We start from the raw sequence: 27,312 nt of genomic DNA on the forward strand, positions 1-27,312 counted from the left end.
TCCTGGTTTAGCTGGGAGATTGTGGGCAACTCAATCACTCTTTGCCTCAGTTTCCTCACTAGGAAAATGATAGCTGTCTCATAGAGTTGTTTGAGTAAATAAGGTTATAGGTGTAAAATGCCTAGAACAATGTTTGGCACATAGTAACATTCAATAAATGTTAGTGATGCTTATTATTTTGTTACTTATTTTCCTGTGGCTGTGCGCCTTTGGGCTAACTATTTAATCTCTCTGGGCCTCTTTACCCTCATTGGCAAAGATGGAAAAATAGGGGATTCTGGTAAAAGTTAATTCAGGTACTTCATGATACACAGAGGTGGACAAGTAAATTCTTGTCTATGATTATGAGTGTTTTATTAGGAAACTCCCACCTCATTCTCACTTTACTGTTTCTTGATGAAATGATGTTTCTTCTTTTATTTTTTAATTGAGAGCTAATCGACATATAGCATTGTGTACGATTAAAGTATACACAGTGATTTTTACCGATGTGGCACAAAGACTTTTTAAAATATGCAATACTTTACTATTTAGTTAGGGGCACTGACTTCTTTTCCCTTAGATTGTCACATAAAAAATGGTGACAGCTAACACAATTGCTGTCCAGTGTGAATGAATCAAAATTATTCCTATTTTTTTTCTCAGATTGACAAAAAACATAAATATCTTCTGGTGTGCTATATCATTTTCTAATTAGTTTACATGTGCCATGAGATGTTAATTTGATACATTTACATATTGCAATATGGTTACCAATGTAGCATTACTAACACCTCCATGGCATCATATGTTTCATAATAATTAAGCTCTACCCTTTTAGCAACTCTGAAGTTTATAACATGGTATCGTATTGTTGTACATTAGATATCCAGAATTTATTTATCTACTAATTTTAAGTTTGGACCCTAATGTTTCACCAGTGTAGATGGCCAGCTGTCTACAAAAGCTTTCGGGAGGGTGCAAAGGATGGAAGGTGGGCACTAAGAAAGAAATTTAAAATATCGAAGAATGCTCACAGATGGTAGGTTTTAAATGTCCTGTCTTTCACTGAAAAATCTCTGCTTCCTTTTGGATGTCTGAAATACGGCGATGACCACTAGCCCTGGTTTACCATCTCCTTCCTTAATCAGAGTTGCTATCTTTTCTTTTCTTTTCTAACTTTTTCCATCTAATTTTAAAAAGTGAAGAAAAAGAAACTTCATTAGATATTTTCTTTAGGCATAATTAAGATTGAATTTTTTGTGTGTATTGAACTGAGGTTGAAGCCAAGAGTTAAGTTTATTTCTGTTTCTTGAATAGTGTCCCTGATAAATAACTCATAATTAGAAAATTTTAAAATGCAACCCTTTACATTTAACTTTAAGCTACTTATCTTTTTTACTCAGTTTATTGTGGAGAAAAATGGTACAAGTAATACTTTATTGTGGAATGGGATTAAAATTAATTTACTGTAAAATGAATTGAATTCAAGTAGATTACTTAAAAGCTACTTTGAGTAAAACCATCACCATATTTTATAACTTGAAATATAATTCCTCCTCCAAAACAGGTTAGTTCAAAGCTAGTAATTCCAGATCACTGGCTTTATTTATATAACTGCTCAGGTTCCATCCCTGACTCATCTCTTCACCATCTCAAGACCTCATTTGCTCAGACTTTATCAGCCACAGGCTCATTGAGTCATCTAATTGAATGACACTGAGCTACTTTTTCCACACCCTCAAATTTATATTTTTAAGAGCATAGGAATATAAAATTCATTACAAATGAACATTTAGAATTTATAAGGTGCTTCAGGAGAGTGATATTTACAACCTTGACTGAGAACTTATATTCAAAATATATCAACAGCTATAAAAAATTTTATGATATAGTAGTGTTCTCTCAGGAAGCCAAGGTCTTGGTTTAGCTACAGTTCAACCAATATTCTATTTTGTGATCTTGTCTTGATTACCTATCCCAGTCTCCTCACCCATGAAATGAGAAGAATAATATTTTAGTAACTTTATGGCGATAGTGTGACAATGCAAGAATATAAAGTATGTGAGAGAAACTTTGCAACCCCACATATCAGTTAAGCCTACGGCAAATATTATCAGGATCACCTACTGTAATCTATATATACAAAGCAAATTGAAGATTTGAATAAATTAGATCCCCACCTCCCCCCCTCCCCTTTTGCTATTCTACCATCTGACATGTTGATCAGAGTCTAGAGCCAAGTATTTTTAAAGTATTTTTTGGCTTGTATTTTCTCTCTAAAACCTCAGATTTTTATTTCACTTTGTATGTTCCATTACCACCTGAGCTATTTACTGCTAGAATCTTGCTCAATTGTTTCTATGAAGAAAGAGTTCTATAAATAAATTCTGATGTTATCTTAAAATCTAACTTGCTCTTCTTTACATAATACAAATTCCATTTAGTTGTTAGTTTATTCTTTCCAGAAGGGACGTTTAATCTAATTGGCCATTTTAGAGTTAAGACTCTTTCCCTAGAGAGCAGAGCAGACCTCCTCTTATCTTTAGTCCATGAGTTTCCATTAAAAAGCAGTAGCATAGCTGCTGGGAGGTCTTTCATGCCCCCCTAAAGAACAGTCATCTCTTTCTGAACGTTGTGTAGAGTATCTAATTCATATAGAAAGACAATCACAGAAGAAGAGGTGGAAACTCATTACTCAGGAAATTGTTAATATATAAGATTTTGAAAACATTAATTCTAGAGAGACTTGTACCAAGACCAGAAGGATCTTAACTATATTCCCCATTAAGTTATTAAAAACTAATTCTGAAGAGGGATTTTTTCTTGTTTTATTGACAAATATTTAACATACATCCTTGTATAAGTTTAAGGGGTATAGTATGGTGGTTTGGTTTACATATACAATTGTGAAATGATTATATTAGGTTTAATTAATATTTATTATTTTATATAAATGCACAATAAAAAAAGTATTTCCTTGTGATGAGAAATCTTAAGATATACTCACTTAACAACTTTTCTATATATTATACAGTTGTGTTAATTCTAGCCATCATGCTGTAGATTACATTACAACTTCTTTATTCATTCATTCATTCATCATTGATGGACATCTAGGTTGTGTCCATGTTTTAGGTATTGTAAATAATGCTGTTAGAAACATGAGGGTACAGATATTTTTTTAAGCTAGTTTTTTCTTCTTCTTTTCTCTTTCTCTCTCCCTTCCTCCTTCCTTCCTTCCTTCCTTCCTTCCTTCCTTCCTTCCTTCCTTCCTTCCTTCCTTCCTTCCTTCTTTCTCTCCCTCCCTCCCTCCCTCCCTCCCTCCCTCCCTCCCTCCCTCCCTCCTTCCTTCCTTCCTTCCTTCCTTCCTTCCTTCCTTCCTTCCTTCCTTCCTTCCTTCCTTCCTCCTTCCTTCCTCCCTCCCTCCCTCCCTCCCTCCCTCCCTTCCTTCCTTCCTTCCTTCCTCCCTTCCCTTTTTTTTTTTTTATGAGCGAGGCAGGGAAGAGACAGGAACATCGAGTTGTATTTGTCCTGACAAGGCAATTAAACCAGCATCCTCTGTGTTTAGGGATAACACTCCAACCAACCAAGCTATCCAACCAGAGCTTAATTTTTTATTGATTTTTAGAGAGACAGAGAGCAGACTGCAGAGAGAAGGGAGAGCACTTGTTGGTTCACTCAGTCGTGCATTTTTTTGTTGCTTCCTGTGTGTGCCCTGACCAGGGATCGAACCTGAAACCTCATTGTTTCTGGATGACACTCTAAACCAACTGAGCTAACTGGCCAGGGCCACAAGTCAGTGTTTTTATTTCCTTTGTATATATTTATTCTCAGAAGTGGAATTGCTGGGCCATATGAGAGTTCTATTTTTAATTTTGGGGAGAACTTCTATATTGTTTTCCATAGTGGCTGTAACAATTTGCACCCCACTAACAGTGCACAAAGGTTCCTTTTTCTCTATATGCATGGCAGCATTGGTTATTTTGTCATTTTTGTGATGATTTATGGTCAATTTTTGTATGAATCCCAAAATCTGTTTCTGAACATTATTCTGTTTTTGCTCATCCTTTTCAGTTGCCCACTCCATGAAGCCCACTCTTTCATTCTTTGCTTTCTAGGACCCACCCTTAAACCTACTGAAACTATCTTCAAAAAAATCTTAGATGACCTTTTTGATCACTTCATCTCTAAATGTTGCTTCCAAACTTCTTTATTACTTTGAGTCTCCATTAACTCTATCTCATTCATCTGCACCTTCTAGATATTAAAAAAGGGAAGAAACTTTGAATAAAAATAGGTGATCACACGTTATAGCAAGGTAGATGTCATGAGACAGAACAAGAAAAGGGAGGGTTGGTATGAAAAGATCAATTCTGTAGCTGAAGAAATTGTAAAAAAAGAACAGTGAAAGATGGAACCAGCAGTCCATGACAACACAGAACAAATAAAGGCCAGAAGCAGAAGTCAAGGTACTGATTAGCAAAGATTTCACTCAGGAAAACAACACAGGCAGTGATGGTGGTGGTGGAGTTTTAGCACTTCTGGGTTACTCTTACAGACCTGGTTCTGTAATTCATACGTAAAGCAGCCTTATTTATTTATTTATTTATTTTTCATTTTTTAATTGATTTTAATTTATTGTGTTTACATAGATTCTAGTGTTTCCCCGAATGCACCCTTCTCCCCCATGTGAAGATAAGTCACTTACAAAGTATTTATTTGCCTCTTGATCCATTTGGTTTTTTTGGTTTTTTTTTTTTTTTTGTATTTTTCTGAAGTTAGAAGCAGGGAGGCAGTCAGACAGACTCTTGCATGTGCCCAACCGGGATCCACCCGGCACGCCCACCAGGGGGTGATGCTCTGCCCATCTGGAGCATTGCTCTGTTGCAACCAGAGCCATTCTACTGCCTGAGGTAGAGGCATGGAGCCATCCTCAGCGCCCAGGCCAACTTTGCTCCAATGGAGCCTTGGCTGCAGAAGGGGAAGAGAGAGACAGAGAGGAAGGAGAGGGGGAGGGGTGGAGAAGCAGATGGGCACTTCTCCTGTGTGCCCTGGCCAGGAATTGAACCTGGGACTCCTGCATGCCAGGCCAACGCTTTACCACAGAGCCAACCGGCCAGGGCCTTGATCCATTTGTTTTATGTCAAGTAATCTTAATGCAGAGACACTCCTTTAACTCCAAATGCATATGCAGCAGTACCTGTGTAAACATATCCTTTATTACCTACATGCTTATATTTATAATTTCACTTTTCTTTTTACTGTAAAAATTTCAAATGATTTTAGGCCCCACAACAAGGCTATTGCCAGTACTGTTCTCCTGGGTTAATGTTAAGCCACTGGCAACTGCTTTCTAGATGCCTCTGTCCAGTCAGCTGTGCAGCCACTGAGTAGTTGTGTGGTTTAGATTAGATCTCCCCAGTTTGTTGATGAGAATGTCAGGTAGGACAGAATCAAAGGCTTACAGAAGTCTAGAGAGATTACATCTATTGCATCCTTTTTATCTACAAGGCCTGTCACTCTATCATAGGAGGAAATTAAATTGGTCTGGCATGATTTGTTCCTCTAAAAGCCATGCTGGTTGCTACCCAGTTCGTTATGTTCTTCCAGGTGATTGCAAATTGATCATTTTGATGATTTATCTTAGTAACTTCTCTGGCACTGTGTTTCAGACTGACCAATATTTCTTTTTCCTTATTTTAAAGACAAACATTTCACTTACCATTTTCTCTTTTTTAAGGGTTTCACTTGATAATATGTAATTTATTTTATCATAGCCTAATGAGTCTGACAACAAATTTTAAAACATCTATTTGAATATTTTTATAATCTGTCATTTGTGTAATTGTTAACAACTGATTTAATGTAGCCTATATTTATCCATTCCCTCTATCAACCCATTGAATTATTTATTTAACATTTATTGAGAATCTAATATTTTATAGAAAAATAAATTTATAAACAATGAATGCATAAACTTCTTGAGAAATATATAATCAGTCAGTGCCAGAGACATACGAAGAAGTGATTATAACACAGGGTTGATAGCTCTGTAATAAAGGTAGGATGAAACACCTACAATAAGCATTTATTCCAATAAATAAGGGACACTTCCCAGAGGAGGTGATATCTAAATTGAGTTCTCATTACTTAACAGGAGTTAGGAGATGCTAGAGAAAGTGTTAGGAAGAGAGAGAGTAGAACAGAGAGGAAGGGATTCTAGGCAGAGGAGGGGAATTTACGAAGATACAACTGTGAAAATAGTGGTTTGGCTTGTAGGGTGGCAGTTCAGGAGCCTTAGAGCAGAGATTTTCTTATCTAGACATTGGGGAAGCAGGACTGGGACCAAGCCGGGGAGTACAGCTGTGGCAGACCTTGAAGATCTTGAATGGCTGAAAAATAAGCTCAGGCTTCTTGAGTGCAATGCAGAGTATTCAAACCATATTCAGCTAATTTTGTATTGAGTAGCTATTATTTTAATAACATGATTGGTCTTAAGTATAAGAGGAGGATGGAAAAAAATTTAGTATATAATCTCACTCCTCCAGTACTTGGCCAAGGAGTTAGGACATAGACATGAAACAATCAAATTACAATATAAGTAATTTAGATAAAGGCCAATAAGTCTTTCAGAAAAAAGTTATTAACAGTTTAGAGAATGATCTTGAGGTTGGGTTTATCTATTTTATTTAAATTAAAGATGAAGTAAGAAGCATGCTTGGCTTCAATTATTTGGGAAGATACTAAACATGCATTCAAATTATAAATGACACTTATACATTTACAGTTGTTCCCTACCAGCTGCAAACTTAGTTTGCCCGTGTTCTTAGTCCTCACTGCCAGAGTAAAGATCAGAAAAAATACAAAAACAAATGGGAACAGGTTTACTTTTTTTCTGATAATGATAAATTAAACAGTTTAAACTAACTTGCATTCTGAGCAAAAGTAGACTGTTTGGAAAAAAGTAGTTTTAAAAGTCTGTTTTAAAAAAAAGGCCCTGGCCACTTGGTTCAGCAATAGAGCATTAACCTGGTGTATGACAGTCCTGGGTTTGATTCCCGGTCAGGGCACACAGGAGAAGTGGACATCTGCTTCTCTATCTCTCCCTCTTCCCTCTCTCTCTCTCTCTCTCTTTTCTACAGTCATGGCTCAAATGAGAAAGTTGGCCCTGGGCACTGAGGATGGCTCCATGGCCTTTCTTCAGCCACTAAAATAGCTCCCTTGTCAAGCAACAGAGCAGCAGACCCACATGGGCAGAGCATCAGCCCCAGATGAGGGTTGCGAGGTGGATACCAGAAGGAGTACATGTGGGAGTCTGTTTCTCTGCCTCCCTGCCTCTTATTTGATTAAAAAAAAAAGAAAGTTTGTTTAAGACTGACAGCTGTCAGGGAGGTGGGGCTGTTGAGGGGCTGGTGATGTGGAGGAATTGAGCAAAAAAGAAAAAAAAAGAGAAAAACCCCTCATAGACAACAGTATGGTGATTGCCGGGGTTGGGGGAAAGGGGAGCAGAAGAGGAGGAGGATGGTATAGGGGGATAAATAGTGAGGGAAGAACATTTGACTGGAAGTGGTGAACACACAATACAGTGTGCAGGTTGAGTGCTGTGGAATTATACACCTGAAACCTGTATAGTTTTTTAACCAGTGTCATCCCAGTAAATTCAATAAAAAGGAAAAAAAAAAAGACTGCTTAAATGTCTTGAAAAGATGATTAGTAGGAAATTAATTACTGAGCCAAGACCTTAGGAGAATGGAAGTTTAGGGCAATAACCCCAATATCAAGGAATGTTTTTAAATCTAATGTTTTCCTTGTTTTCTCTCCCAAATATGGACGGGGTAAGTGGCTCTTTTGACAATTTTGCAGGATGAAAGAACAAGTATTGATGAGCATGTCTCACTCAACCTCTGGGCAAGTGTGAGCTCTGTTATTCTAGTTAAGACCTTGAAGTCCATCCTGGGAATATGAACGAATCAGGAAGTTCTCCAACCTGAGAGGCTCAGCATTGTGCTATGTCAACCCATAATATTATATTACTAGTTTCCTGAAGAGTTAGTATGTCCAGGCACCTTTCAATTAACATAGTTGCCATTTTCAGATAATGTCAACAAGAGAAAACACATTCTTTTCCAGAGACCATAGAACATTTGCTGGGTAGACCATGTTATGAGAATAAAATATATTTCAAAAAGTAAAAGGATTAGTGTCATAAAAATGTTCTCTTACTATAATGAAATTACACTAGAAAACTACAGAAATATTTTTGGAAAATTCTCAAGTATTTGGAAATAAAAGAATATACTCCCATATAACCCATAGGTCCAGCAATAAATCAAAAAGAAAATAGAAATAGAAATAAAATATTCTGAACAGAATTAAACAAAAACACAATATATAAAAATTTGTGGGCGGTAGCCAAAGTAAAACTTTAAGACGAGCTTATAACATTGAGCAACAAATTAAAAAATAAAAAAGCTCACAAATCAATGACCTCAGCTTCTGAATTAAGAAATGAGAAAAGGAAGAGTAAAAATACCCTCAAAGTAAGCTTAAGAATAGAACTATTTAAAGAAAAACTAGAGGAGAAGATGTGATCTAATAAATATCAAAACATTTATAAGACACACGAATTAAAATAACATGGGGGAACAATTTTTTTCATTTTTTGTTGCATGAAGATTTAGAACTATTTTAGAACTGTTGCTATATATTTCTGTATCACTGATTCCAAAACTAAAATTTGTTTTTTGGTGCATGCTCTAGCTTTTTTTTTTTTTTTTATAAATTAAAAAAATATATAAATAATTTCTTTTATAAATAAAAATTTTTTTTTTTAATTTATTCATTTTCGAGAGGAGAGGGAGAGACAGAGAGAGAGAGAGAGAGAGAGAGAGAGAGAGGAGAGGCAGAGAGAGAGAAGGGAGAGGAGCTGGAAGCATCAACTCCCATATGTGCCTTGACCAGGCAAGCCCAGGGTTTTGAACCACCAACCTCAGCATTTCCAAGTTGAGGCTTTATCAACGGCACCACCACAGGTCAGGTGCACACTCTAGTTTTTATGCAATTTTAATTTCTTTTTGTTACGGTTAGTGGCATACATTGGTTTTTAAATTGGAGGTAAAGGAAAACGACTCTTGGATTGAACATGACCACAAGACAATTAATGTTTTACAAACATCACTTTTACATAATTGTAGTTGTTTTTAAATGTAAAAAGTTATTAATCTGTTAAAAGCACCCTCTTATTTTATTTTAAGATTGAATCATGGCTTTTTTGAGTAGGTGTAAATATAAGAATAGTCCTGCTATTAAACCAGTGCCTCAGAGGAGACCAGAAGATGGCAGCAGAGTAGGCAGACGCACAGACTCCCAGCTCACAACACCAAACTGGATTATAAACTAATTTATGAACAATCAGCGTGAAAAACCAAATCTGGACTACAAGAACAGCTTTCAAAAACCAAGGAGCAAAGAAGAAGCTACAACAAACCTGGTAGAGAGCACCTGAATCTCCCCTGCTTACAGGAACAGAGGGGGGGTGAGGCTGGGCTCTTACTTCAAGGAAAAGAGCAGTAAATACTGCTCACAACCACTTTCCAGGCGACCAGGGAACGAGCTGAGTTGAAAGGGCCTGCTTGTCTTCCAAAAAGAAAGGAGAGAGAGAAAGACAGATGGTGAGGAGGAGAGGAATATAGGTGATGACATCAAAAGCTGACTCATTCAGTGCTGGAGGTGACCATAACTGGGGGAGGGGCTGATCCTTCCACAAAGCAAAGTACAAAAGTACTTCCAGGTCACAGAGATACAGACATCTCTCCAGCTCCAACCAGTGCAACAAGACACAGCTGAAAACAAGAAGTGGGGAGGAGGGGCAGTAACTCAGGTCTCCATAGAGATCTGAGATACACCTCCCCCTACTGAAGCTGAGAAAGCAACCCACCCCCAGAGAGATTAACTGGCAGAAGAGGATATCAGAGCATCAGGTCACACCCACCACATTCTTGGATACAGTTTCAAATAAGCCCCCTACTGAGATCAGCAAACAAGACAATCACCTGTTAAGAAAACAAACAAATCAAGACTTCAAAGTGGCCCAAATCCTAAAGTGTATAACAAATAATAGCTGATGCCAACCCAAGAAGACTTAGAAACAACACAAGTAAAAATTGGAGGCAGACAACACCAAGCCTAAACTCAACCAGCTCTACAAAGAAAACACCCAGACACCCAGACACAATGAGAAGACAAAGAAGTGCAATCCAAATGAAACCACAAGAGAAACCTTCAGGAGATGAATTGAGTGATATGGAAATAATCAAACTTCCGGATACGGAGTTTAAAATAATGATTGTGAGGATGCTTAGGGATCTTAGAACAACAATAAATAGTCATCACGAACACCTAAATAAAGAAATAGCAAGTATAAAAAAGGAAATTGAAATATTAAAGAAGAATCAGTCAGAGATGACAAATACAATATCAGAAATGAAGACCACAATGGAAGGAATTAAAAACAGGATGGATAGAGCTGAGGATTGAATCAGCGAGTTGGAGAACAACTGAAATGAAGGCATGAAAGCAAAGAAGAAAAAAGAAAAGAGACTCAAAATGAAGAAACTCTTAGAGAGCTCTGTGACAACATAAAGAGAAATAACATCCTCATCATAGGGGTTCCTGAAGAAGAAGAGAAAGAACAAGGGATAGAGGCTTTATTCAATCATATCATAGCTGAAAACTTCCCTAAATTAATGCAGGAGAAACTCTCACAAATTCAAGAAGCACAGAGAACTCCACTAAAAAGAAACCCAAACAAACCTACACCAAGACACATCATAATTAAAATACTAAAGCTAAGTGATAAAAAGAAAATATTAAAAGCTGTGAGAGAAAAAAAAGGCTATCACCTACAAAGGAGCTCCCATAAGGATGACATCAGACTTCTCAACAGAAACACTTGAAGCCAGAAGGGAATGTCAAGAAATATTCAAAGTAATGCAGAACAAGAACCTACAACCAAGGCTACTTTATCCAGCAAGGCTATCATTTAAAATTGAAGGAGAAATAAAAAGTTTCCCAGACAAAAAAAAGTCAAGGAATTCATTACAACAAAACCAATGCTGCAGGAAATGTTAAGGGGCATGGTGTAAACAGATCAAAGTGGGAAAAGAATATAGCAAAAGAGGAATACAGCTTTAAATAATAAAATGGCAATAAACAACTACATATCAATAATAACTTTAAATGTAAATGGATTAAATGATCCAATCAAAAGGCATAAGGTAGCTGCATGGATAAGAAAACAGGACCCCTACCTATGCTGTCTACAAGAGACACACCTTAAAACAAAAGATGCACATAGGTTGAAGGTAAAAGGATGGAAAATAACATTTCATGCAAATGGAAATGAAAAAAAGAAGAATAAAGGGGGAGGTATCACACTTCCTGATATCAAGCTATACTACAAGGCCATTGTACTCAAAACAGCCTGGTACTGGCATAAGAACAGGCACATAGATCAATGGAACAGAACTGAGAACCCAGAAATAAACCCACAGCTCTATGGACAACTGATATTTGACAAAGGAGGTAAGGGCATACAATGGAGTAAAGACAGCCTCTTCAACAAATGGTGTTGGGAAAAATTGGACAGCAACCTACAAAAAAATGAAACTAGACCACCAACTTACACCATTCACAAAAATAAACTCAAAATGGATAAAAGACTTAAATATAAGGCGTGAAACCATAAGCTTCTTAGAAGAAAACGTAGGCAGTAAGCTCTCCGACATCTCTCGCAGTGATATATTTGCTGATTTATCTCCACGGGCAAGGGAAATAAAAGATAGGTTAAACAAATGGGACTATATCAAACTAAAAAGCTTTTGCACAGCCAAAGACAATAAGAACAGAATAAAAATACAAACTACACAATGGGAGAACATATTTGACTGTATGTCTGATAAGGGGTTAATAACCAAAATTTATAAAGAACTTGTAAATCTCAACACCAGAAAGACAAACAATCCAATCAAAAAATGGGCTAAAGCAATGAATAGATACTTCTCCTAAGACGATATGCCGATGGCCAATAGGCATATGAAAAAATGCTCAACATCACTAATCATTAGAGAAATGCAAATTAAAACCACAATGAGATATCACCTCACACCTGTCAGAATGGTGCTCATCAACAAAACAACACAGAATAAGTGCTGGCGAGGATGTGGAGAAAAGGGAACCCTCCTGCACTGCTGGTGGGAATGCAGACTGGTGCAGCCTCTGTGGAAAATAGTATGGAGATTCCTCAAAAAATTGAAAATCGAATTGCCTTTTGACCCAGCTATCCCACTTTTAGGAATATACCCCAAGGACACCATAGAATGGTTCCAAAGGGAGAAATGCACACCCATGTTTATAGCAGCATTGTTCACAATAGCGAAGATCTGGAAACAGCCCAAGTGTCCGTCAGAGGACAAGTAGATTAAAAAGTTTTGGTACATATATACTATGGAATACTACTCAGCCATAAGAAATGATGACATTGGATCATTTACAATAACATGGATGGACCTTGATAACATTATATGGAGTGAAATAAATAAATCAGAAAAAACTAAGAACTATATGAACCCATGCATAGATGGGACATAAAAGTGAGGCTCAGAGACATGGACAAGAATATTATGGTAACAGGGAGGGGGGTAGAGGGATGAGGAGGGGGTGAGAAAGGAGAGGGGGGGAGTTGGGGGAGGGGAAGGGCACAACGAAAACCAGATAGAAGGTGACGGAGGACGATTTGACTTTGAGTGAGGGGTATGCAGCATAATCAAAGGTCAAAATAATCTGGAGATGTTTTCTCCAAACATAAGTACCCTGATTTACCAATGTCACTGCATTAAAATTAATAAAAATAAGATTAAAAAAAAAAGAATAGTTCTGACACCTTCTGTTATATATGTGGTTGTTACACACTTCAACGTCAAAGGCGCAATATTTCATCATTTGTGACATGTGCATATATTGCCTATTTTCAAGTTTCCCTTGGTGATCAAGACAAGAATTGGGCTCTTTATATTATGTGTCATAATTGTGAGGAAATGCTTCATGACTGGACAAAAGGAAAATGCAAAGAAATGCCTTTTGGTATTCCCATGATTTGGTGTGAACCTAAGGACCACAGCAGTGACTGTTATTTCTGCCTGATCCATACAAAGGGCATCGGCAAGAAAAAATGGCATATGATCACATATCCTGATATTTCTTCAGCAATATGACCTCACACTCTAAGATACTCCTGGTTCCAGTTTTCAATGGTTTTATTTCTTCTAAGGATGACGAAAGTGAACATGGTGATCAAGTGTATTTTGATAAGATGCATGAGGAAACAGTTGCAGAGTCTGAAGGGTCTTCTTCTGATGTCAGGGAGTCATTAACCCTTCAGCAGTTTAGCCAACCTGAATTGAATGACTTAGTAAGAGGTTTGGGCCTATCAAAGAAAGCTGAGTTATTAGCCTCCAGGCTTCAAGAAAAGAATGTACATCACCGGTCAGCTAAAGTATCCTATTTCATAAAGTGTGAACAAATTTTTGTGGATTTTTTTCTGAAGACAAACACTTTGTTTACTGTCATGATATCAGTAGTCTTCTCAGCCAGCTAGGTGTTAACACAGTTCAACAGAATGGCAGCTATTTCTTGACAGCTCTAAATGGAGTCTGAAATGTGTTCTCCTACAGAACGGTAATGTTTATGCAGCGGTTCCAATTGGTTATTCAACTCATCTGTGAGAAGATTATAATGACATAAAAATTGTACTCAACTTACTGAAGTATGAGGAGCATAACTGGATCATTTGTGTGGATCTTAAAATGGTAAATTTCCTGCTAGGACAACAGAGAGGTTTCACGAAGTATCCTTGCTTTCTGTTTTTGTGGGACAGCCAAGCTCGGGAGAAACACTGGACACAGAAGGAGTAGCCGAAACGTGAAGCTCTGGAAGTAAGGATGCAAAATATTGTGAATGAACCTGTAGTTCTTTGAGACAGGATCATTTTCCCCCCACTTCACATCAAACTTGGCTTAATGAAGCAGTTTGATCAGGCTTTGAATAGAGAAAGTGAATGCTTTCAACATATTTCTGCTTTTCCTGCCTTGTTTTTCAAGAAGATAAGAGCAGGTGTATTCGATGGACCTCAAATTTGAACACTCATACATGACAAAGAGTTTGCTAGGAAGATGAATAAGGAAAAAGCAGCATGGCAGTCTTTTGTGGCAGTTACAAAGAAATTCCTTGGCAACAAAAAAGCAGAAAACTATGAACTCCTGATTCAAAAGATGCTGTAGGCTTTCCATGACATTGGATGTAACATGAGCATTAAGATTCACTTCCTGAACAGTCACCTTGATAAGTTTCCTGAAAATCTTGGAGCTGTTAGTGATGAGCAGGGAGAATGCTTTCATCAAGATCTGAAGATGATGGAAGAGTGTTATCGGGGCGATGGGACAGAAATATGATGGCAGACTACTGCTGGAGCATCAAACGAGATTGTCCTCAACAAGTACACAAACATAAGAGCTACAAATGCTAATTTTTCCTGAATAGAATTTAAATAAGTTTTGCACAAATTTTATGATTAAAATTAGTGTTTTAATATGTTCTATTTTGAAATTGTAGACAAATTCTGATGAATCATATCTTTTAGTGTATTACTGTATTTACTGCATTATATAAATTATTATATTTTCACAAAGATGATGTCCAAGAAAACATTCTACTTCATTATGTTAAACTAAATATTGAAAATTTTACAATAAGGTGAAAACCTAAAATTTTGAATTGCAAAAAAAACCTGTAGCTTACAGAGAAAAACTAATGTCAGATATGAGATCAGCACACTAGAATTAGGTAAGAACAAGTGTTTTTTGTGGATGCAACAAAAATTTTGTTCTCCACTGTAATCTAGTCTTGTCACAAGGACATATGAATAGAATTAAATAGAGAACTCAAAAATAGATGTATGATTATTTGGACACTTCTTTTTTGACAATGTTAACCTATAGAACAGTGGGGAAATGGTGGTCTTTTCAATAAATGATACTGTGTTAATTGATTAGCCATATGAAACAAAAAATTATATTTGACACCTATTTCTCATATCACACAAAGCTATTTCAGGTGGATTGTACTGAAGTATAATTTCTGAAAGATCATATAAGAAAATATGTTCATGATATCCTTTGATTTCTTAAGGAAAAATATATACAAAAAGTATTAGCCATAAAAGAAGGGATTAAGAATTTAGATTACACAAAATTAAAATTTTTTTATGTATTAAAAGACAAAAGAAAGTAAAATGCAAACCACAAAGCAATAAAAGATTTTTCAGCCTGCATACTAACAAATATCTAATATATAATGTGCCCCAACAAATATGCATGTGAAAGACACAAAACTCAATAGCAAAATGGCCAAAGATTTTAATTGGCAATTGTTAAAAGAGGATATACAACTGGTCCATAAACTTATAAATGTGGTTGAGCTCATTAGTAATCAGAGAAATGCCATGATTATTATATAACATCATTCATTCACCAGAAAAGCTAAAATTAAAAAGACTAACATTACCAAGAACTGGCAAAGACAGAGACATGGAAACTCTAAATCATTGCTTGTGAGAATAAAAATTAGTACAACCAAGGTTGGAAAACATTTTGGTATCATCTATTATGATCAAGCATTAACATTCACTATGATCTGCTGTTTTACTTCTTGATATGACCCAATGAAAAGTATGAATATCATAAAAAAGAATAGATTATTTTTGCTTGTTAAAAACTGAAAACAACTTCAGAACCATTGACATTATAATAGATAAAAATATCTGGTGGCATTTATATAGTAATGAAAAGAATTAAAGCTCTGCTTAAGAACATAGTTGAATGTCAAGAACATAATGTTAAGCAGAAAGAGGTAGACTCTAAGAAATACTTATGTATGTGCCTATTTACATGAGATTAACAGATAGGCAATTTTTTTTTGTATTTTTCCGAAGTGAGAAGCAGTGGGTGGGGAGGCAGACAGACAGACTCCCACAGTGCACCTGATCGGGATCCACCCAGTGTGCCCACCAGAGGGTGATGCTCTGCCCATCTGGGGCGTTGCTCTGTTGCACTTGGAGCTATTTTAGTGCCTGAGGCAGAGGACATGGAGCCATCCTCAGCACCCAGGTCAACTTTGCTTCAATGGAGCCTTGGCTGTGGGAAGGGAAGAGAGAGATAGAGAGAAAGGAGAGAGAGAGGGGTGGAGAAGCAGATGGGCGCGTCTTCTGTGTGTCCAGGGTGGGAATCAAACCCTGAACTTCCACATACCGGGTCAACATTCTACCGCTGAGCCAACTGGCCAGGGCCAACAGATAGGCAACATTTTAATAAAAAATTTAGGAGGCCCTGGCTGGCTGGCTCAGCGGTAGAGCGTTGGCCTGGCATGCAGGAGTCCTGGGTTCAATTCCCGGCCAGGGCACACAGGAGAAGCACCCATCTGCTTCTCCACCCCTCCCCCTCTCCTTCCTCTCTGTCACTCTCTTCCCCTCCCGCAGCGGAGGCTCCATTGGAGCAAAGATGGCCCGGGCGCTGGGGATGGCCCGGGCGCTGGGGATGGCCCTGTGGCCTCTGCCTCAGGCGCTAGAATGGCTCTGGATGCAACAGAGCCATGCTCCAGAGGGGCAGAACATCGCCCCCTGGTGGGCATGCCGGGTGGATCCCGGTCGGGCGCATGCGGGAGTCTGTCTGACTGCCTCCCTGTTTCCAGCTTCGGAAAAATGAAAAAAAAAAAAAAAGAATTTAGGAATGTATGCATAGGTAATAAAGCTACAAATAAGAGCAAGGTAGTAATACAATAGTAAGAAAAGTACATAGTCAGAATATTGTTTCCATTGGGCGTTGGGAGCAGCAAGGGTTTTGAGTGGGCAAAGGTAGAAGAAAGCTTCCAAAGTGCTGGCAATGTCCTTTTTCTTAAACATTAAGAAATTTTTTTTCCAAACATTTTTAGTCTAGAAAATTAAATTTAATTGAGTGACGTTGATCAATAAGAGTACATAGGTTTAAAGTAAACATTTCTATAACATTTTGTAATGCTAGTGGTCATGGCCAGGCAGGTTCACATTAGATTTGGGCAGATGGTAGAGGGACTGCAAGCTGGAAAGTGGTGGGACATTCCATTTATTAGATTCTCTCAACAGCAGGTTAGCAAACAGGCAGGGAAAATCAATTTTCATGGCAGAAGGTGCATGAACAGCAAAAGGCCCCTCACAGTGACTGGCAGGCATTCCACTCAAGAGAAAGCACCCATAGCCTTATATAGGCTATACAAACATGGCTTTTCCATGTGCTCATGCACTAAGCATGCGAAGTACAAGTGAGCAAGACTAACACAGCTGTTTTCCTTACACATTTGAACTGTTGATTATGTTGTGTGCCCATCACAAACATTGAGGAATTGGCATGGATTTTTAGTTCATGATAATTCATTGATATTTTGTGTATTTTTCTATTTATGTATTATATTTTACAATCAATATATTTTTTGTGTGTGAGAGAGAGACAGACAGAGACACTCAGGAAGGGAGAGAGATGAGAAGCTTCAACTTGTAGTTTTGGCATTTTAGTTGTTCATTAATTGCTTTCTTATATGTGCTTTGATGGGGGGCGGGGAGCTCCAGCTGAGCCATTGACCCTTTGCTCAAGCCAGCGACCTTGGGCTTCAAGCTAATGACCATGGGGTCATGTCTATGATCCCACATTCAAGCTAATGAGCCTGCGCTTAAGCTGGATGAGCCTGCACTCAATACGGCGACCTCTGGGTTTCAAACCTGGGTTTTCAGTGTCCCAAGTTGATGCTCTATCCACTATGGCACTGCCTGGTCAGGCAACAATTAACAATTTCTATGTGGAGAAAGAAAAGAATCTACCAAAATCATGAGGATATTAAGTAGAAATGACCTTGGTAGTAGAATTCTAAGTAAGCCCTAAACTCTCTTCTTTCCAAATTGGCTGTTTGCTTTCCACTTCTTTCTGAAATATTATATGTAATTTTATCAATTATAGCTTTGTTCTGGTATACTAAATACCTTATGCAAAAACACAAATACATCTGGTAATTTGAAGGGGCTGTCATCACAGGTCTCTTGTTTCCAGAATTCTAACAAGTTTTACAATAATTCACTTTCATTTTACAGGTTAAATAGTCTTTTCTGACCTAGATAAGAACTTGACTGCCATTTACAACATTGTTTCTGTAGAGATTCAATTCAGATTTAAATTCCAAAACAAAGCATTATTATATGATCTATTTGCCATTTGGGAAATGCTAATTCAGTGACTAGCATTATATAAGGGAGAATTGATCAGATTTAGCTTTGGGTTAACTGGGCTAAAGTTTTGGTTCTACTAATTAATGTGATAAAAATTATTAGTTTGTGAGACTCAGTACATTCATATATAAAATGTGAGTAAAAATACCTATCCCCAAAAGACGTTATGAGGCTCAAATGATATAAAGCACTATATAAATATAAAAAATAAAGATTTAAATTCACAAGAGAGGAAGGAAAATTGGATGTAAGAGATAAAACAGGCTAATAAGAATGTCATAAGACTAAATCATTGTTTAGCTGGTATTCCCACTCTTATTGTTTTGAGCAACTGCCTCATAATTGAATATTTCCCTATCATTCTCAGAAGCTCAGAAAATACACACAGAATACTTCTCACTTAACTTTTGAAAACCTCTGTGAATTCATCATCCGTATTTGCCTCTTAACTCCTGATCTGTAATTTCCACAAGAGAAGAGAAAGTGCCTGGCATATAATCAACTACAAATATTTGTTGAATTTGTTTAAAACTCTTCTTGAACTTCCTATGTCTACAACCTGAACCACATCTTGAGATAGAATGATCTGTATATGTCCTATCTTCTCGATAAAGTGTGTACTTTTATTTCTTCTATAACAATATCATATGATTTAGAATATTCTCCCTATATTTAGGATATAAGAAAGGTGACCCACATTATTCAATATGGGGCACATAGTACCTCCACTTTGCCCTTGCCACCCAGGGCAAGTGGCAGTGCAATAGACATTTAGAAGCTGGATAATACTGGAAGCCACACATATACCTTCTTTGTAAGTAAAACTTATCCTTTCCAGCAAGAGCAGTTGTTGTATAACCATGTGTAATAAAATAAAAATATTTAGGTTTTTCCATTCCTTTTAAATTTCTGTTTCAAAGTATCTGGTGTAAATAATTTTAAACCCATACATATATCTTTGGAATGGCTTAAGATGCTCTTGTCCCTCACTGTGACTGTGAGAAAGAATGGTGGTGATAAATTGTGGCTCAGAATCTCTGAAGTAGAGATAATATCAGGAATTGAATTAGCTATGTAGGGTATTGGGCTTTTGTCTGGCAAACCATGTGGACAAATAAAATAATCAATAGGACATGCCCCAGTGGCCCATCCTCCTGGGAATTTTTGAGATGTATTTGTGGAGATATTCTTAGAGATCCTTCAATAAGCTATTTAATTTACAATTTAAATTTAAATCAGAGAAGTACTTAACTCTTGGATCCTGGCTTTTGGTACTACATTATTCAAAAAAAAGAAATGTATTATCTGTATTTTTAAAATTATAATTATATTTTTTATAGCAAAGAATAACCTCAAGATATTTATTACTTTCTCCAATACTGGATAATTTACCTTTTAGCTAAGGAATGAGAGGGAACTGAGAGAGGGTGTAAACAGAGCTGCCTTTTGGATAGTTATAGTTTTAGTATCTTTCCTAGAGGTTTTTATTTTCTTCTTTTGTTCACACTGATGAAGAAATAACCTGGTGTGGCTCTACTGTTTTGGGTCTACAGGGTCAGGATAGCTTGTAGATAGAAACATAGTTGGTTTCATGGTGACCCAAAATTATCCTGGACTTCAAAGAACTTCCTCTTTTCTCTGCATGAAGAACTCTTTAAAGAAGTTCTTTTTCCTTTTACAAGGTGAATGCTTCAAAGCACGTGGGAGGAGTATTTCCTTCTCAGTGTTTACCTTTCAGAGGTGAGGAGTTCATAGACATTTCCCTGTTTGTACAGTAGAATCTAATCGTTGGCTTTGAGGCAAAGGCTCTCCTCACTGCTGTTCTGTCAGGAGTTTCCCGTGCTCATTTTTCACTTACTGATGCACTAAAGAAGCTGTGCCAGGAACCCGAAAAAAGCTGCCTTAAATTCCTCTGGAGTATATTTCTGTCAACGTTGTATGTCACTAAAAAAAGAACGCGGTTCTGTTTTCAAAGCCTTGCTTTCTTTCACAGGTTACAAAATGTTCACTGAGTATCCAGAAATGACAGGCAAAGTGGATGAGTGGGAAAGTCCACATATTTTCTCACCAGACATGAGTGAAGAAAGACCATAAAACAAAGTAACAGATTTTAAGGCATCCACATGGATTTATACATTCAGATGGGTATTAGTTTCTTAGTTAGGAAAATGGGGGGAGGCTTCTGCAAGATACTCAACAACATGCAGCATGGTACAAAAATGCAAAACAGTTTGGGAAACATATTGACATTGCACTCAGATCTTGTGAGGTGTCATTTTATACCATTTGTGACATCATTTGGTCTGCCCTAGGGAGCTCCGTGAGTGTGAGAGCAGGATTGTACAGTGTTAGTTTAGACCAGGGGTCCCCAAACTACGGCCAGCGGGCCACATGCGGCCCCCTGAGACCATTTATCCGGCCCGCCACACTTCTGGAAGGGGCACCTCTTTCATTGGTGGTCAGTGAGAGGAGTAAAGTACGGTGTCGCTCACGTACAGTACTACTTCCGGTGACGTGGGACGTATGCGTCACGGCTCCGGAAGCGCGTCCTATCACTTGTTAGGGCTAACAGTGACAAATATGGATCTGGACATTGACCATCTCATTAGCCAAAAGCAGGACCATAGTTCCCATTGAAATACTGGTCAGTTTGTTGATTTAAATTTACTTGTTATTTATTTTAAATATTGTATTTGTTCCCGTTTTTTCTTTTACTTTAAAATAAGATATGTGCAGTGTGCATGGGGATTTGTTCATAGTTTTTTTTTTTATAGTCTGGCCCTCCAACGGTCTGAGGGACAGTAAACTGGCCCCCTGTGTAAAAAGTTTGGGGACCCCTGGTTTAGACCATTCTTTTCAGGAATAGAACAATGACTTGTACTTTATTAGAATTAAAAAAAAATTGCATTAAAATGGAAAATTTCTAACTTTTGAGGAAATCTGGTTTTCAAAACAGCTAAATACACATTAAAATGTAATTTGGCAAGTGATTGATATTTGTAATATTATTTAGAAAAACAATAGATAAAAAATTAATGCCAAGAATTATACATCTATACTCTAATCATGATAAATAAAAGAATGCCACACCCAGAGAAAACCAAATGAAAGAAAACACTAAAGTGTTATTTTGGAATGGCTGTGAATGATTATTTATACACTATACAAGTTTATATTTGGAAAAATAATGAAGCAGATTTCTTGTTCAATGAATACACAATCTCTGCCTGAGGAACATTATAAGCAAGAAGATCAAAAGTATTTTAAGCAATGGAACAATGCATGAAAACTGAATAAAGATAGCTGCTGTTTATTGAAAAGCTATTATATGCCAAGCACATTGTTTCATGCTGCATGCAAATGGTCTTGAACTCAGACAATACTCTTCAAAGTAAACATTTTAATTTTCCTTTTGCAAAAATAAAAGTGTTAAAATATAAAATGATATGTCCAAGGTCACACATGATATATGGGATTGGGTGTAGGCTTTTTAAGCCTGAAGGTTTCATGTTCTTTCAGTGACATCAGAAAGCCTCTTCCTATGTCCAACCAGTCTTCCCACTGGCCAAAGGCAAATGCCTGCATTAGAGGCCTTTTATCACCTGACCCCAGCTAACTGTCTTACATTACATCATCTCATCTCCTGTCAAACCAGTGATTCTGTATCTCCAGGCTCACTTTGTACACTTCCACATTCAGCCCCTTTCTGCACATTGCCTGAGGGGGCCTCCAAGCTTGTCTATGTTGGTACAGCTGATTCAAGATGTCCAAAACCATAAAAATCCCTGGACCTTGCCAGTTTGCTGGATTTGTATCTACATTTTAACTTTTATTGATTCTGTTATTCATTGAGCATCTGCTTTTAGGCAGCTCTTATTTTCTATCATATCATAATTCAACTGGAATTTTTTTTCTTGTGGTCAAGCATGTATATTTCATTTAGTTTTACACTTTTTGTAGTGTATCGTAATGGTTAAGAGAATAGAACCTGGAGTCATAAAGTCAGTGGCTCCACCATGTTTTGACTGTGTGCCTTTGAACAAGTTAATAGTATTTAATTTCTCACATTGTAGTTTTCTCATCTGTAAACTGTGGCTAATAATACTATAAATTTATAGATTTGTTGGGAAGTAAACAACATAATAAATGTAAAGTAAGCATTGGTACATTTGTGAGACAATGAAAAACCCAATAAATATTATCATTAATCATAATATTCTTATTAACAAAAATAAGCACAGGAAACTATATAATAACCAGAGAGTGACCAAACTTAACTAAAAACATCACATGTCTATTCAAATCTGTTTAGATCTTTTCAACATGCATAAATATCTTTGTTTTATTAAAGAATAATTTACATTTATTTTTACATCTATATTACTTAACACAGTACTAAATGTTTAAAAAGCACCTGATACACATTAGCAAAATGCATATGAATCAATGTGACCACTCTCAAATGATAACCAAAGTAAGAAAAAGAAAAAGAAAAGAACAGATAAAAAAAAAAACCAAGAGGCCCTGGCCGGTTGGCTCAGCGGTAGAGCGTCGGCCTAGCGTGCGGAGGACCTGGGTTCGATTCCCGGCCAGGGCACATAGGAGAAGCGCCCATTTGCTTCTCCACCCCTCCGCCGCGCTTTCCTCTCTGTCTCTCTCTTCCCCTCCCGCAGCCAAGGCTCCATTGGAGCAAAGATGGCCCGGGCGCTGGGCATGGCTCTGTGGCCTCTGCCTCAGGCGCTAGAGTGGCTCTGGTCGCAATATGGTGACGCCCAGGATGGGCAGAGCACCCCCCCCCCCTGGGGGGCAGAGCACCGCCCCTGGTGGGCGAGCCGGGTGGATCCCGGTCGGGCGCATGCGGGAGTCTGTCTGACTGTCTCTCCCTGTTTCCAGCTTCAGAAAAATGAAAAAAAAAAAACCAAGAAAATAAGAACTTTCAAAGTAACATTATGGTTGGTACTGGAGCACTCATAGACTTAAAAATTGAGGCAAACCTGTGCAAATAAACTTAACAATTATAACTGGGTTTTTTTAGTGCTATAGTCTTTTTAAACTATAGTTCACTATGGAGTGAGTCACAAGGAAACAGGTGGGACTCAGCTGATTTTCTTACTTACCTATTGGTCAGTAACTCACATACATATTTCTTGGGTCTTGGGTAATTATCATTTGTGACTGATGTTTCCATGCTAATATTCTAAAACATTTCCAAAGACTCAGAAGTTTAATGAGGCAAGCCCATTTCTTATGACTGTTACTGGAGAAAATAAATGACCTGACTATACACTAAGCCTCTGCATGTACTCGTAAGTGGTGCCCTAGTAGCTGAAATTCAGTTTCAGCCTCAAAATTTAATAAAGTTACAGGCAAAGCAATTCTGTTTTAGTGGCACTAAAGCAAAGATGCCCAGTGTCCCAAGAAGACAAGGAAATAGCTTTGGAATGTCTAGGCTCATCTTCCCCCTGCAGCTGGATCTGTGAGGGTACATTCTGCTTGAGGCTTATGCCTGAGGTTTGGCTCTGCAAATGGGAGAAGGAAGGTGACAAGTTTAGGTTACAATCTTGAGTAATGAGGGCAATCAATCAACTCTCCTGGCTATTACTAGAAACAGTGAAGTTTTTAAAATACCAATTTGAATTGCAGGAGGTTCTTACAGTGATAGACATGCAAGGAGCCAGAAGCTACTGTGCCTTAACTCCTGCATGTGTCTGAACTCCACTAGTTGTGGAACAGTCTTTCACATGTGCAATTGTTATATTGTTCAGAATTGCTTCCACTATTCCCACTGATGAGCAGAATGCCAATAACATAATATGTGCAATGGTAAGCAACACACACACAATGCCTCAGTATGGAAAAATTCCGCTGAAAAAAGCCCCCTAAGCAGAAGACATGGGTTATTCTAATCAATAAGATGCAAATGCATACATATGTTGCCTACAGGAGACTCACTTCCGATCCCAAAACACACACAGTCTGAAAGCAAAGGGATGGAAAAAATATATCATGCAAATGAAAACAAAGAGTAAATCTGGGGTAGCAATACTTTTATCAGACAAAATTGACTTTAAAATAGGGCTATAATAAGAGACAAAAAAGGACCCAATAATTCAATTTCTGGAGATTTATCTGAACAAATCCAAAACACTAATTCAAAAAGATGTCGGTATTACTATGTTCATTGCAGAATTATTTATAATAACCAAGATATGAAAGAAGATGAATAGATGGATAAAGAAGATGTGGTACATATGTGCAATGGAATATTACTCAACCATAAAAAGAAATTAAATCTTGCCATTTGTGACAACATGAATGGAGTTAGAGGGGATTATGCTAAGTAAAACAAGTTCAACAGAGAAAGACAAATACAAATGATTTCACTTATATGTGAAATCCAAAGAAAAAACAAATGAACAAATAAACAGAAACAGACTCATAGATACAAAAAAAATTTTTTGGTTGCCAAATGGGAGGGTGTTGGGGGATGGGTGAAAAAAGGGAAAGGATTAAGATGTGCAAATTGCCAGTTATAAAAATAATCATGGGAATGTAAAGTACAGCATAAGAAATATAATCAATAGTATTGTAATAACTATATAGGGTGTTAAATGGGCACTGGACTTAGAGTGATCATCTTATAAGTTATATAAATATGTAATACTGTATTTTACATTTGAAAATATTATAATATTGTATGTCAACTGTAATTAAAAGATAAAATAATTAAAAATAAATAAAATAAAAAGTATAAAAAAAGCTATGAAAAGACACAAATGATTTAATAAACCATGCCAGCTCATTCTCTCTTTAACTGGAGTGATCTTCCTATACTGAGAATTTGCATGACACCCATTCCATGATTTCTCATGTCTTCAGGACATGTTACTATGTCAATGTGGCATAGGAAATGTTCTCTTGGATCTGACTACTTTTTACCTCTTCATCATCTGGGGTTTAATCTCTTCCACCCATTTGCTCTTCACCCTCTCTTCTCTTGTCTACTGATTACTGACAGGTCTCCTGTATGCCCTTTTCCGGTGTGCCTCCAGGCCTTGATCAGTCTTGAGGACTTCTCTGTGTTAGCTGGTTCTTTGCCGAGCCCATTCCTTTCTCTTTACATCGACTTCTTTCTGAAATACCCTTTTGGATGCCATCCCCTCTGCAGAGTCTTTCCTGTGCACTCCTTCCTCTCAAGAATAATTTAGATTTTTCTCCCAGATATTCCTGTAGCTCTATTTGTTATAGAGATATAACTGACATATAACATTGTATTAATTTCAGGTGTACAACATAATGCTTTCATATTTGTATATATCACAACATGATTACCAGAATAAACTGAGTTAACATCCATCACCATACATAGTTTCAAATTTTTTTCTTGTGATGAGAATTTTTAAGATTTATTCTCTTAGAAACTTGCAAAAATGCAATAGAGCATTGTTAACTATAGCCACCATTCTGTACATCCCCAGGACTTCCTTCTCTTATCCAGGTGTTTCCACATTGGGAGCAGAGGGAACACTGCAGGGGCATGTGAGAGCCTGGGTGGGGTGATGGGGTGGGGTATCTCATTCAGGGAAAGTGGCAATCGTGAGATTAGGGAACGAAGAGCTCTCTCCCTCCCTGCGCTCTCACTGGCACCTGCCCTTACCTCACCGAAACCATTCTGGCAGTGAGTAGGGTGAAGAATGGGGGAGTGTAGGAACTCCCAATTAGTAAAGAACTTTTTAGAGCTGAGGTGGAAAAAAGAGTAAACAAGGAGAAAAATGTTAGTCTATAACAACGCAGGGAAATGGAGTGTTTCTATGTAGAGCCACATTTTTATGATGACATTTTCTGGAGTGTTACAAGTGAGGGGACAGATGAATAACTCACATTTTATAGGTTTATAACCTATAACCTAGGAAGTTTTCAAGTGCAGATGCCTAGACTTTACACTATGTTTTTGATTCAACAGGGCAGTGGGGCCTAAAAATCTGAATGAAAAATAAATACCTTAGGTAATTCAAACATAGCTGGTTTATGTTTCAAACTTTGAAACACATTGACTCTCCCTGTTTTTGTGATGCAGAAGTAATTTTGTAGTCTAAAATAGTCAAATGACCAATGCTTTTTTTAATGTATGAAGTTACTGTCTATTAATTAAATGATAGCATTTAATTTAGAAGATGTTCTGGCAACAAAAGACCTATTTTTGCACATCTAAAGCAGATATCATTTATCTTATTGGTGAACATTCTATAGTAATGTTTGGCCTTTTCTACAAATAATTGGCATTGTGACATTCTTCTATATTCATTTTTAATAAATTAATATGATTTTTTTCTTTCTGTTTCAGTTTCCTATTGAATCTGTTACTGCCTGTTAAATCAGGTTCCCTTCACGCAAAGACTGAGGCTGCTCTTGTTAGATTAAACATTCTTCTATCTGGCCCAGATTTCAGCTCATTTACTTAGTTATATCATTGGTTGGGTAGGAGAAATTGCCAAGATGTCACCCATTGGGAAAATCAATTCACGAGAGAAGAGCGAGTGCTATGCTTTTGACTATAGAGCATCTCTTTCTTTCTTTGAGCGTATCTGTCTCAGCACACCTGGGTATTCCTCCCCAGGGCTACGAAGAAGTTTGGATTGCCCTGTTCTTAATTAGCGACATCCTTTCCCCTTATATAACAGGTGAACATGACTCATTCTCTTGTATGTATTCCTAAGAGAGAGACACACTGGAAAAGGACACATTATTGCAAAGTGAAGAGGAGGCCAGTGGTGAAGTGCTTGAAAGATAATTCCTCTCTATTGTTCTAGGAGGTTTTTAAAACAAATGTTTCTTATAATATAATCTAACATCCACTAGGAGTTAGAAGTGCTCTTGTTCTGTGAATTTAGATATTTCAAAGAAACATCCCTAACTTCTGATATTTAGTATCTCTAGCTTTGCCATTGGTTTAACTCAGTTGGTCTTTA

The sequence above is a fragment of the Saccopteryx leptura genome, chromosome 5, assembly GCF_036850995.1.
Source record: "Saccopteryx leptura isolate mSacLep1 chromosome 5, mSacLep1_pri_phased_curated, whole genome shotgun sequence".
In the NCBI taxonomy this organism is placed as follows: Eukaryota; Metazoa; Chordata; class Mammalia; order Chiroptera; family Emballonuridae; genus Saccopteryx; species Saccopteryx leptura.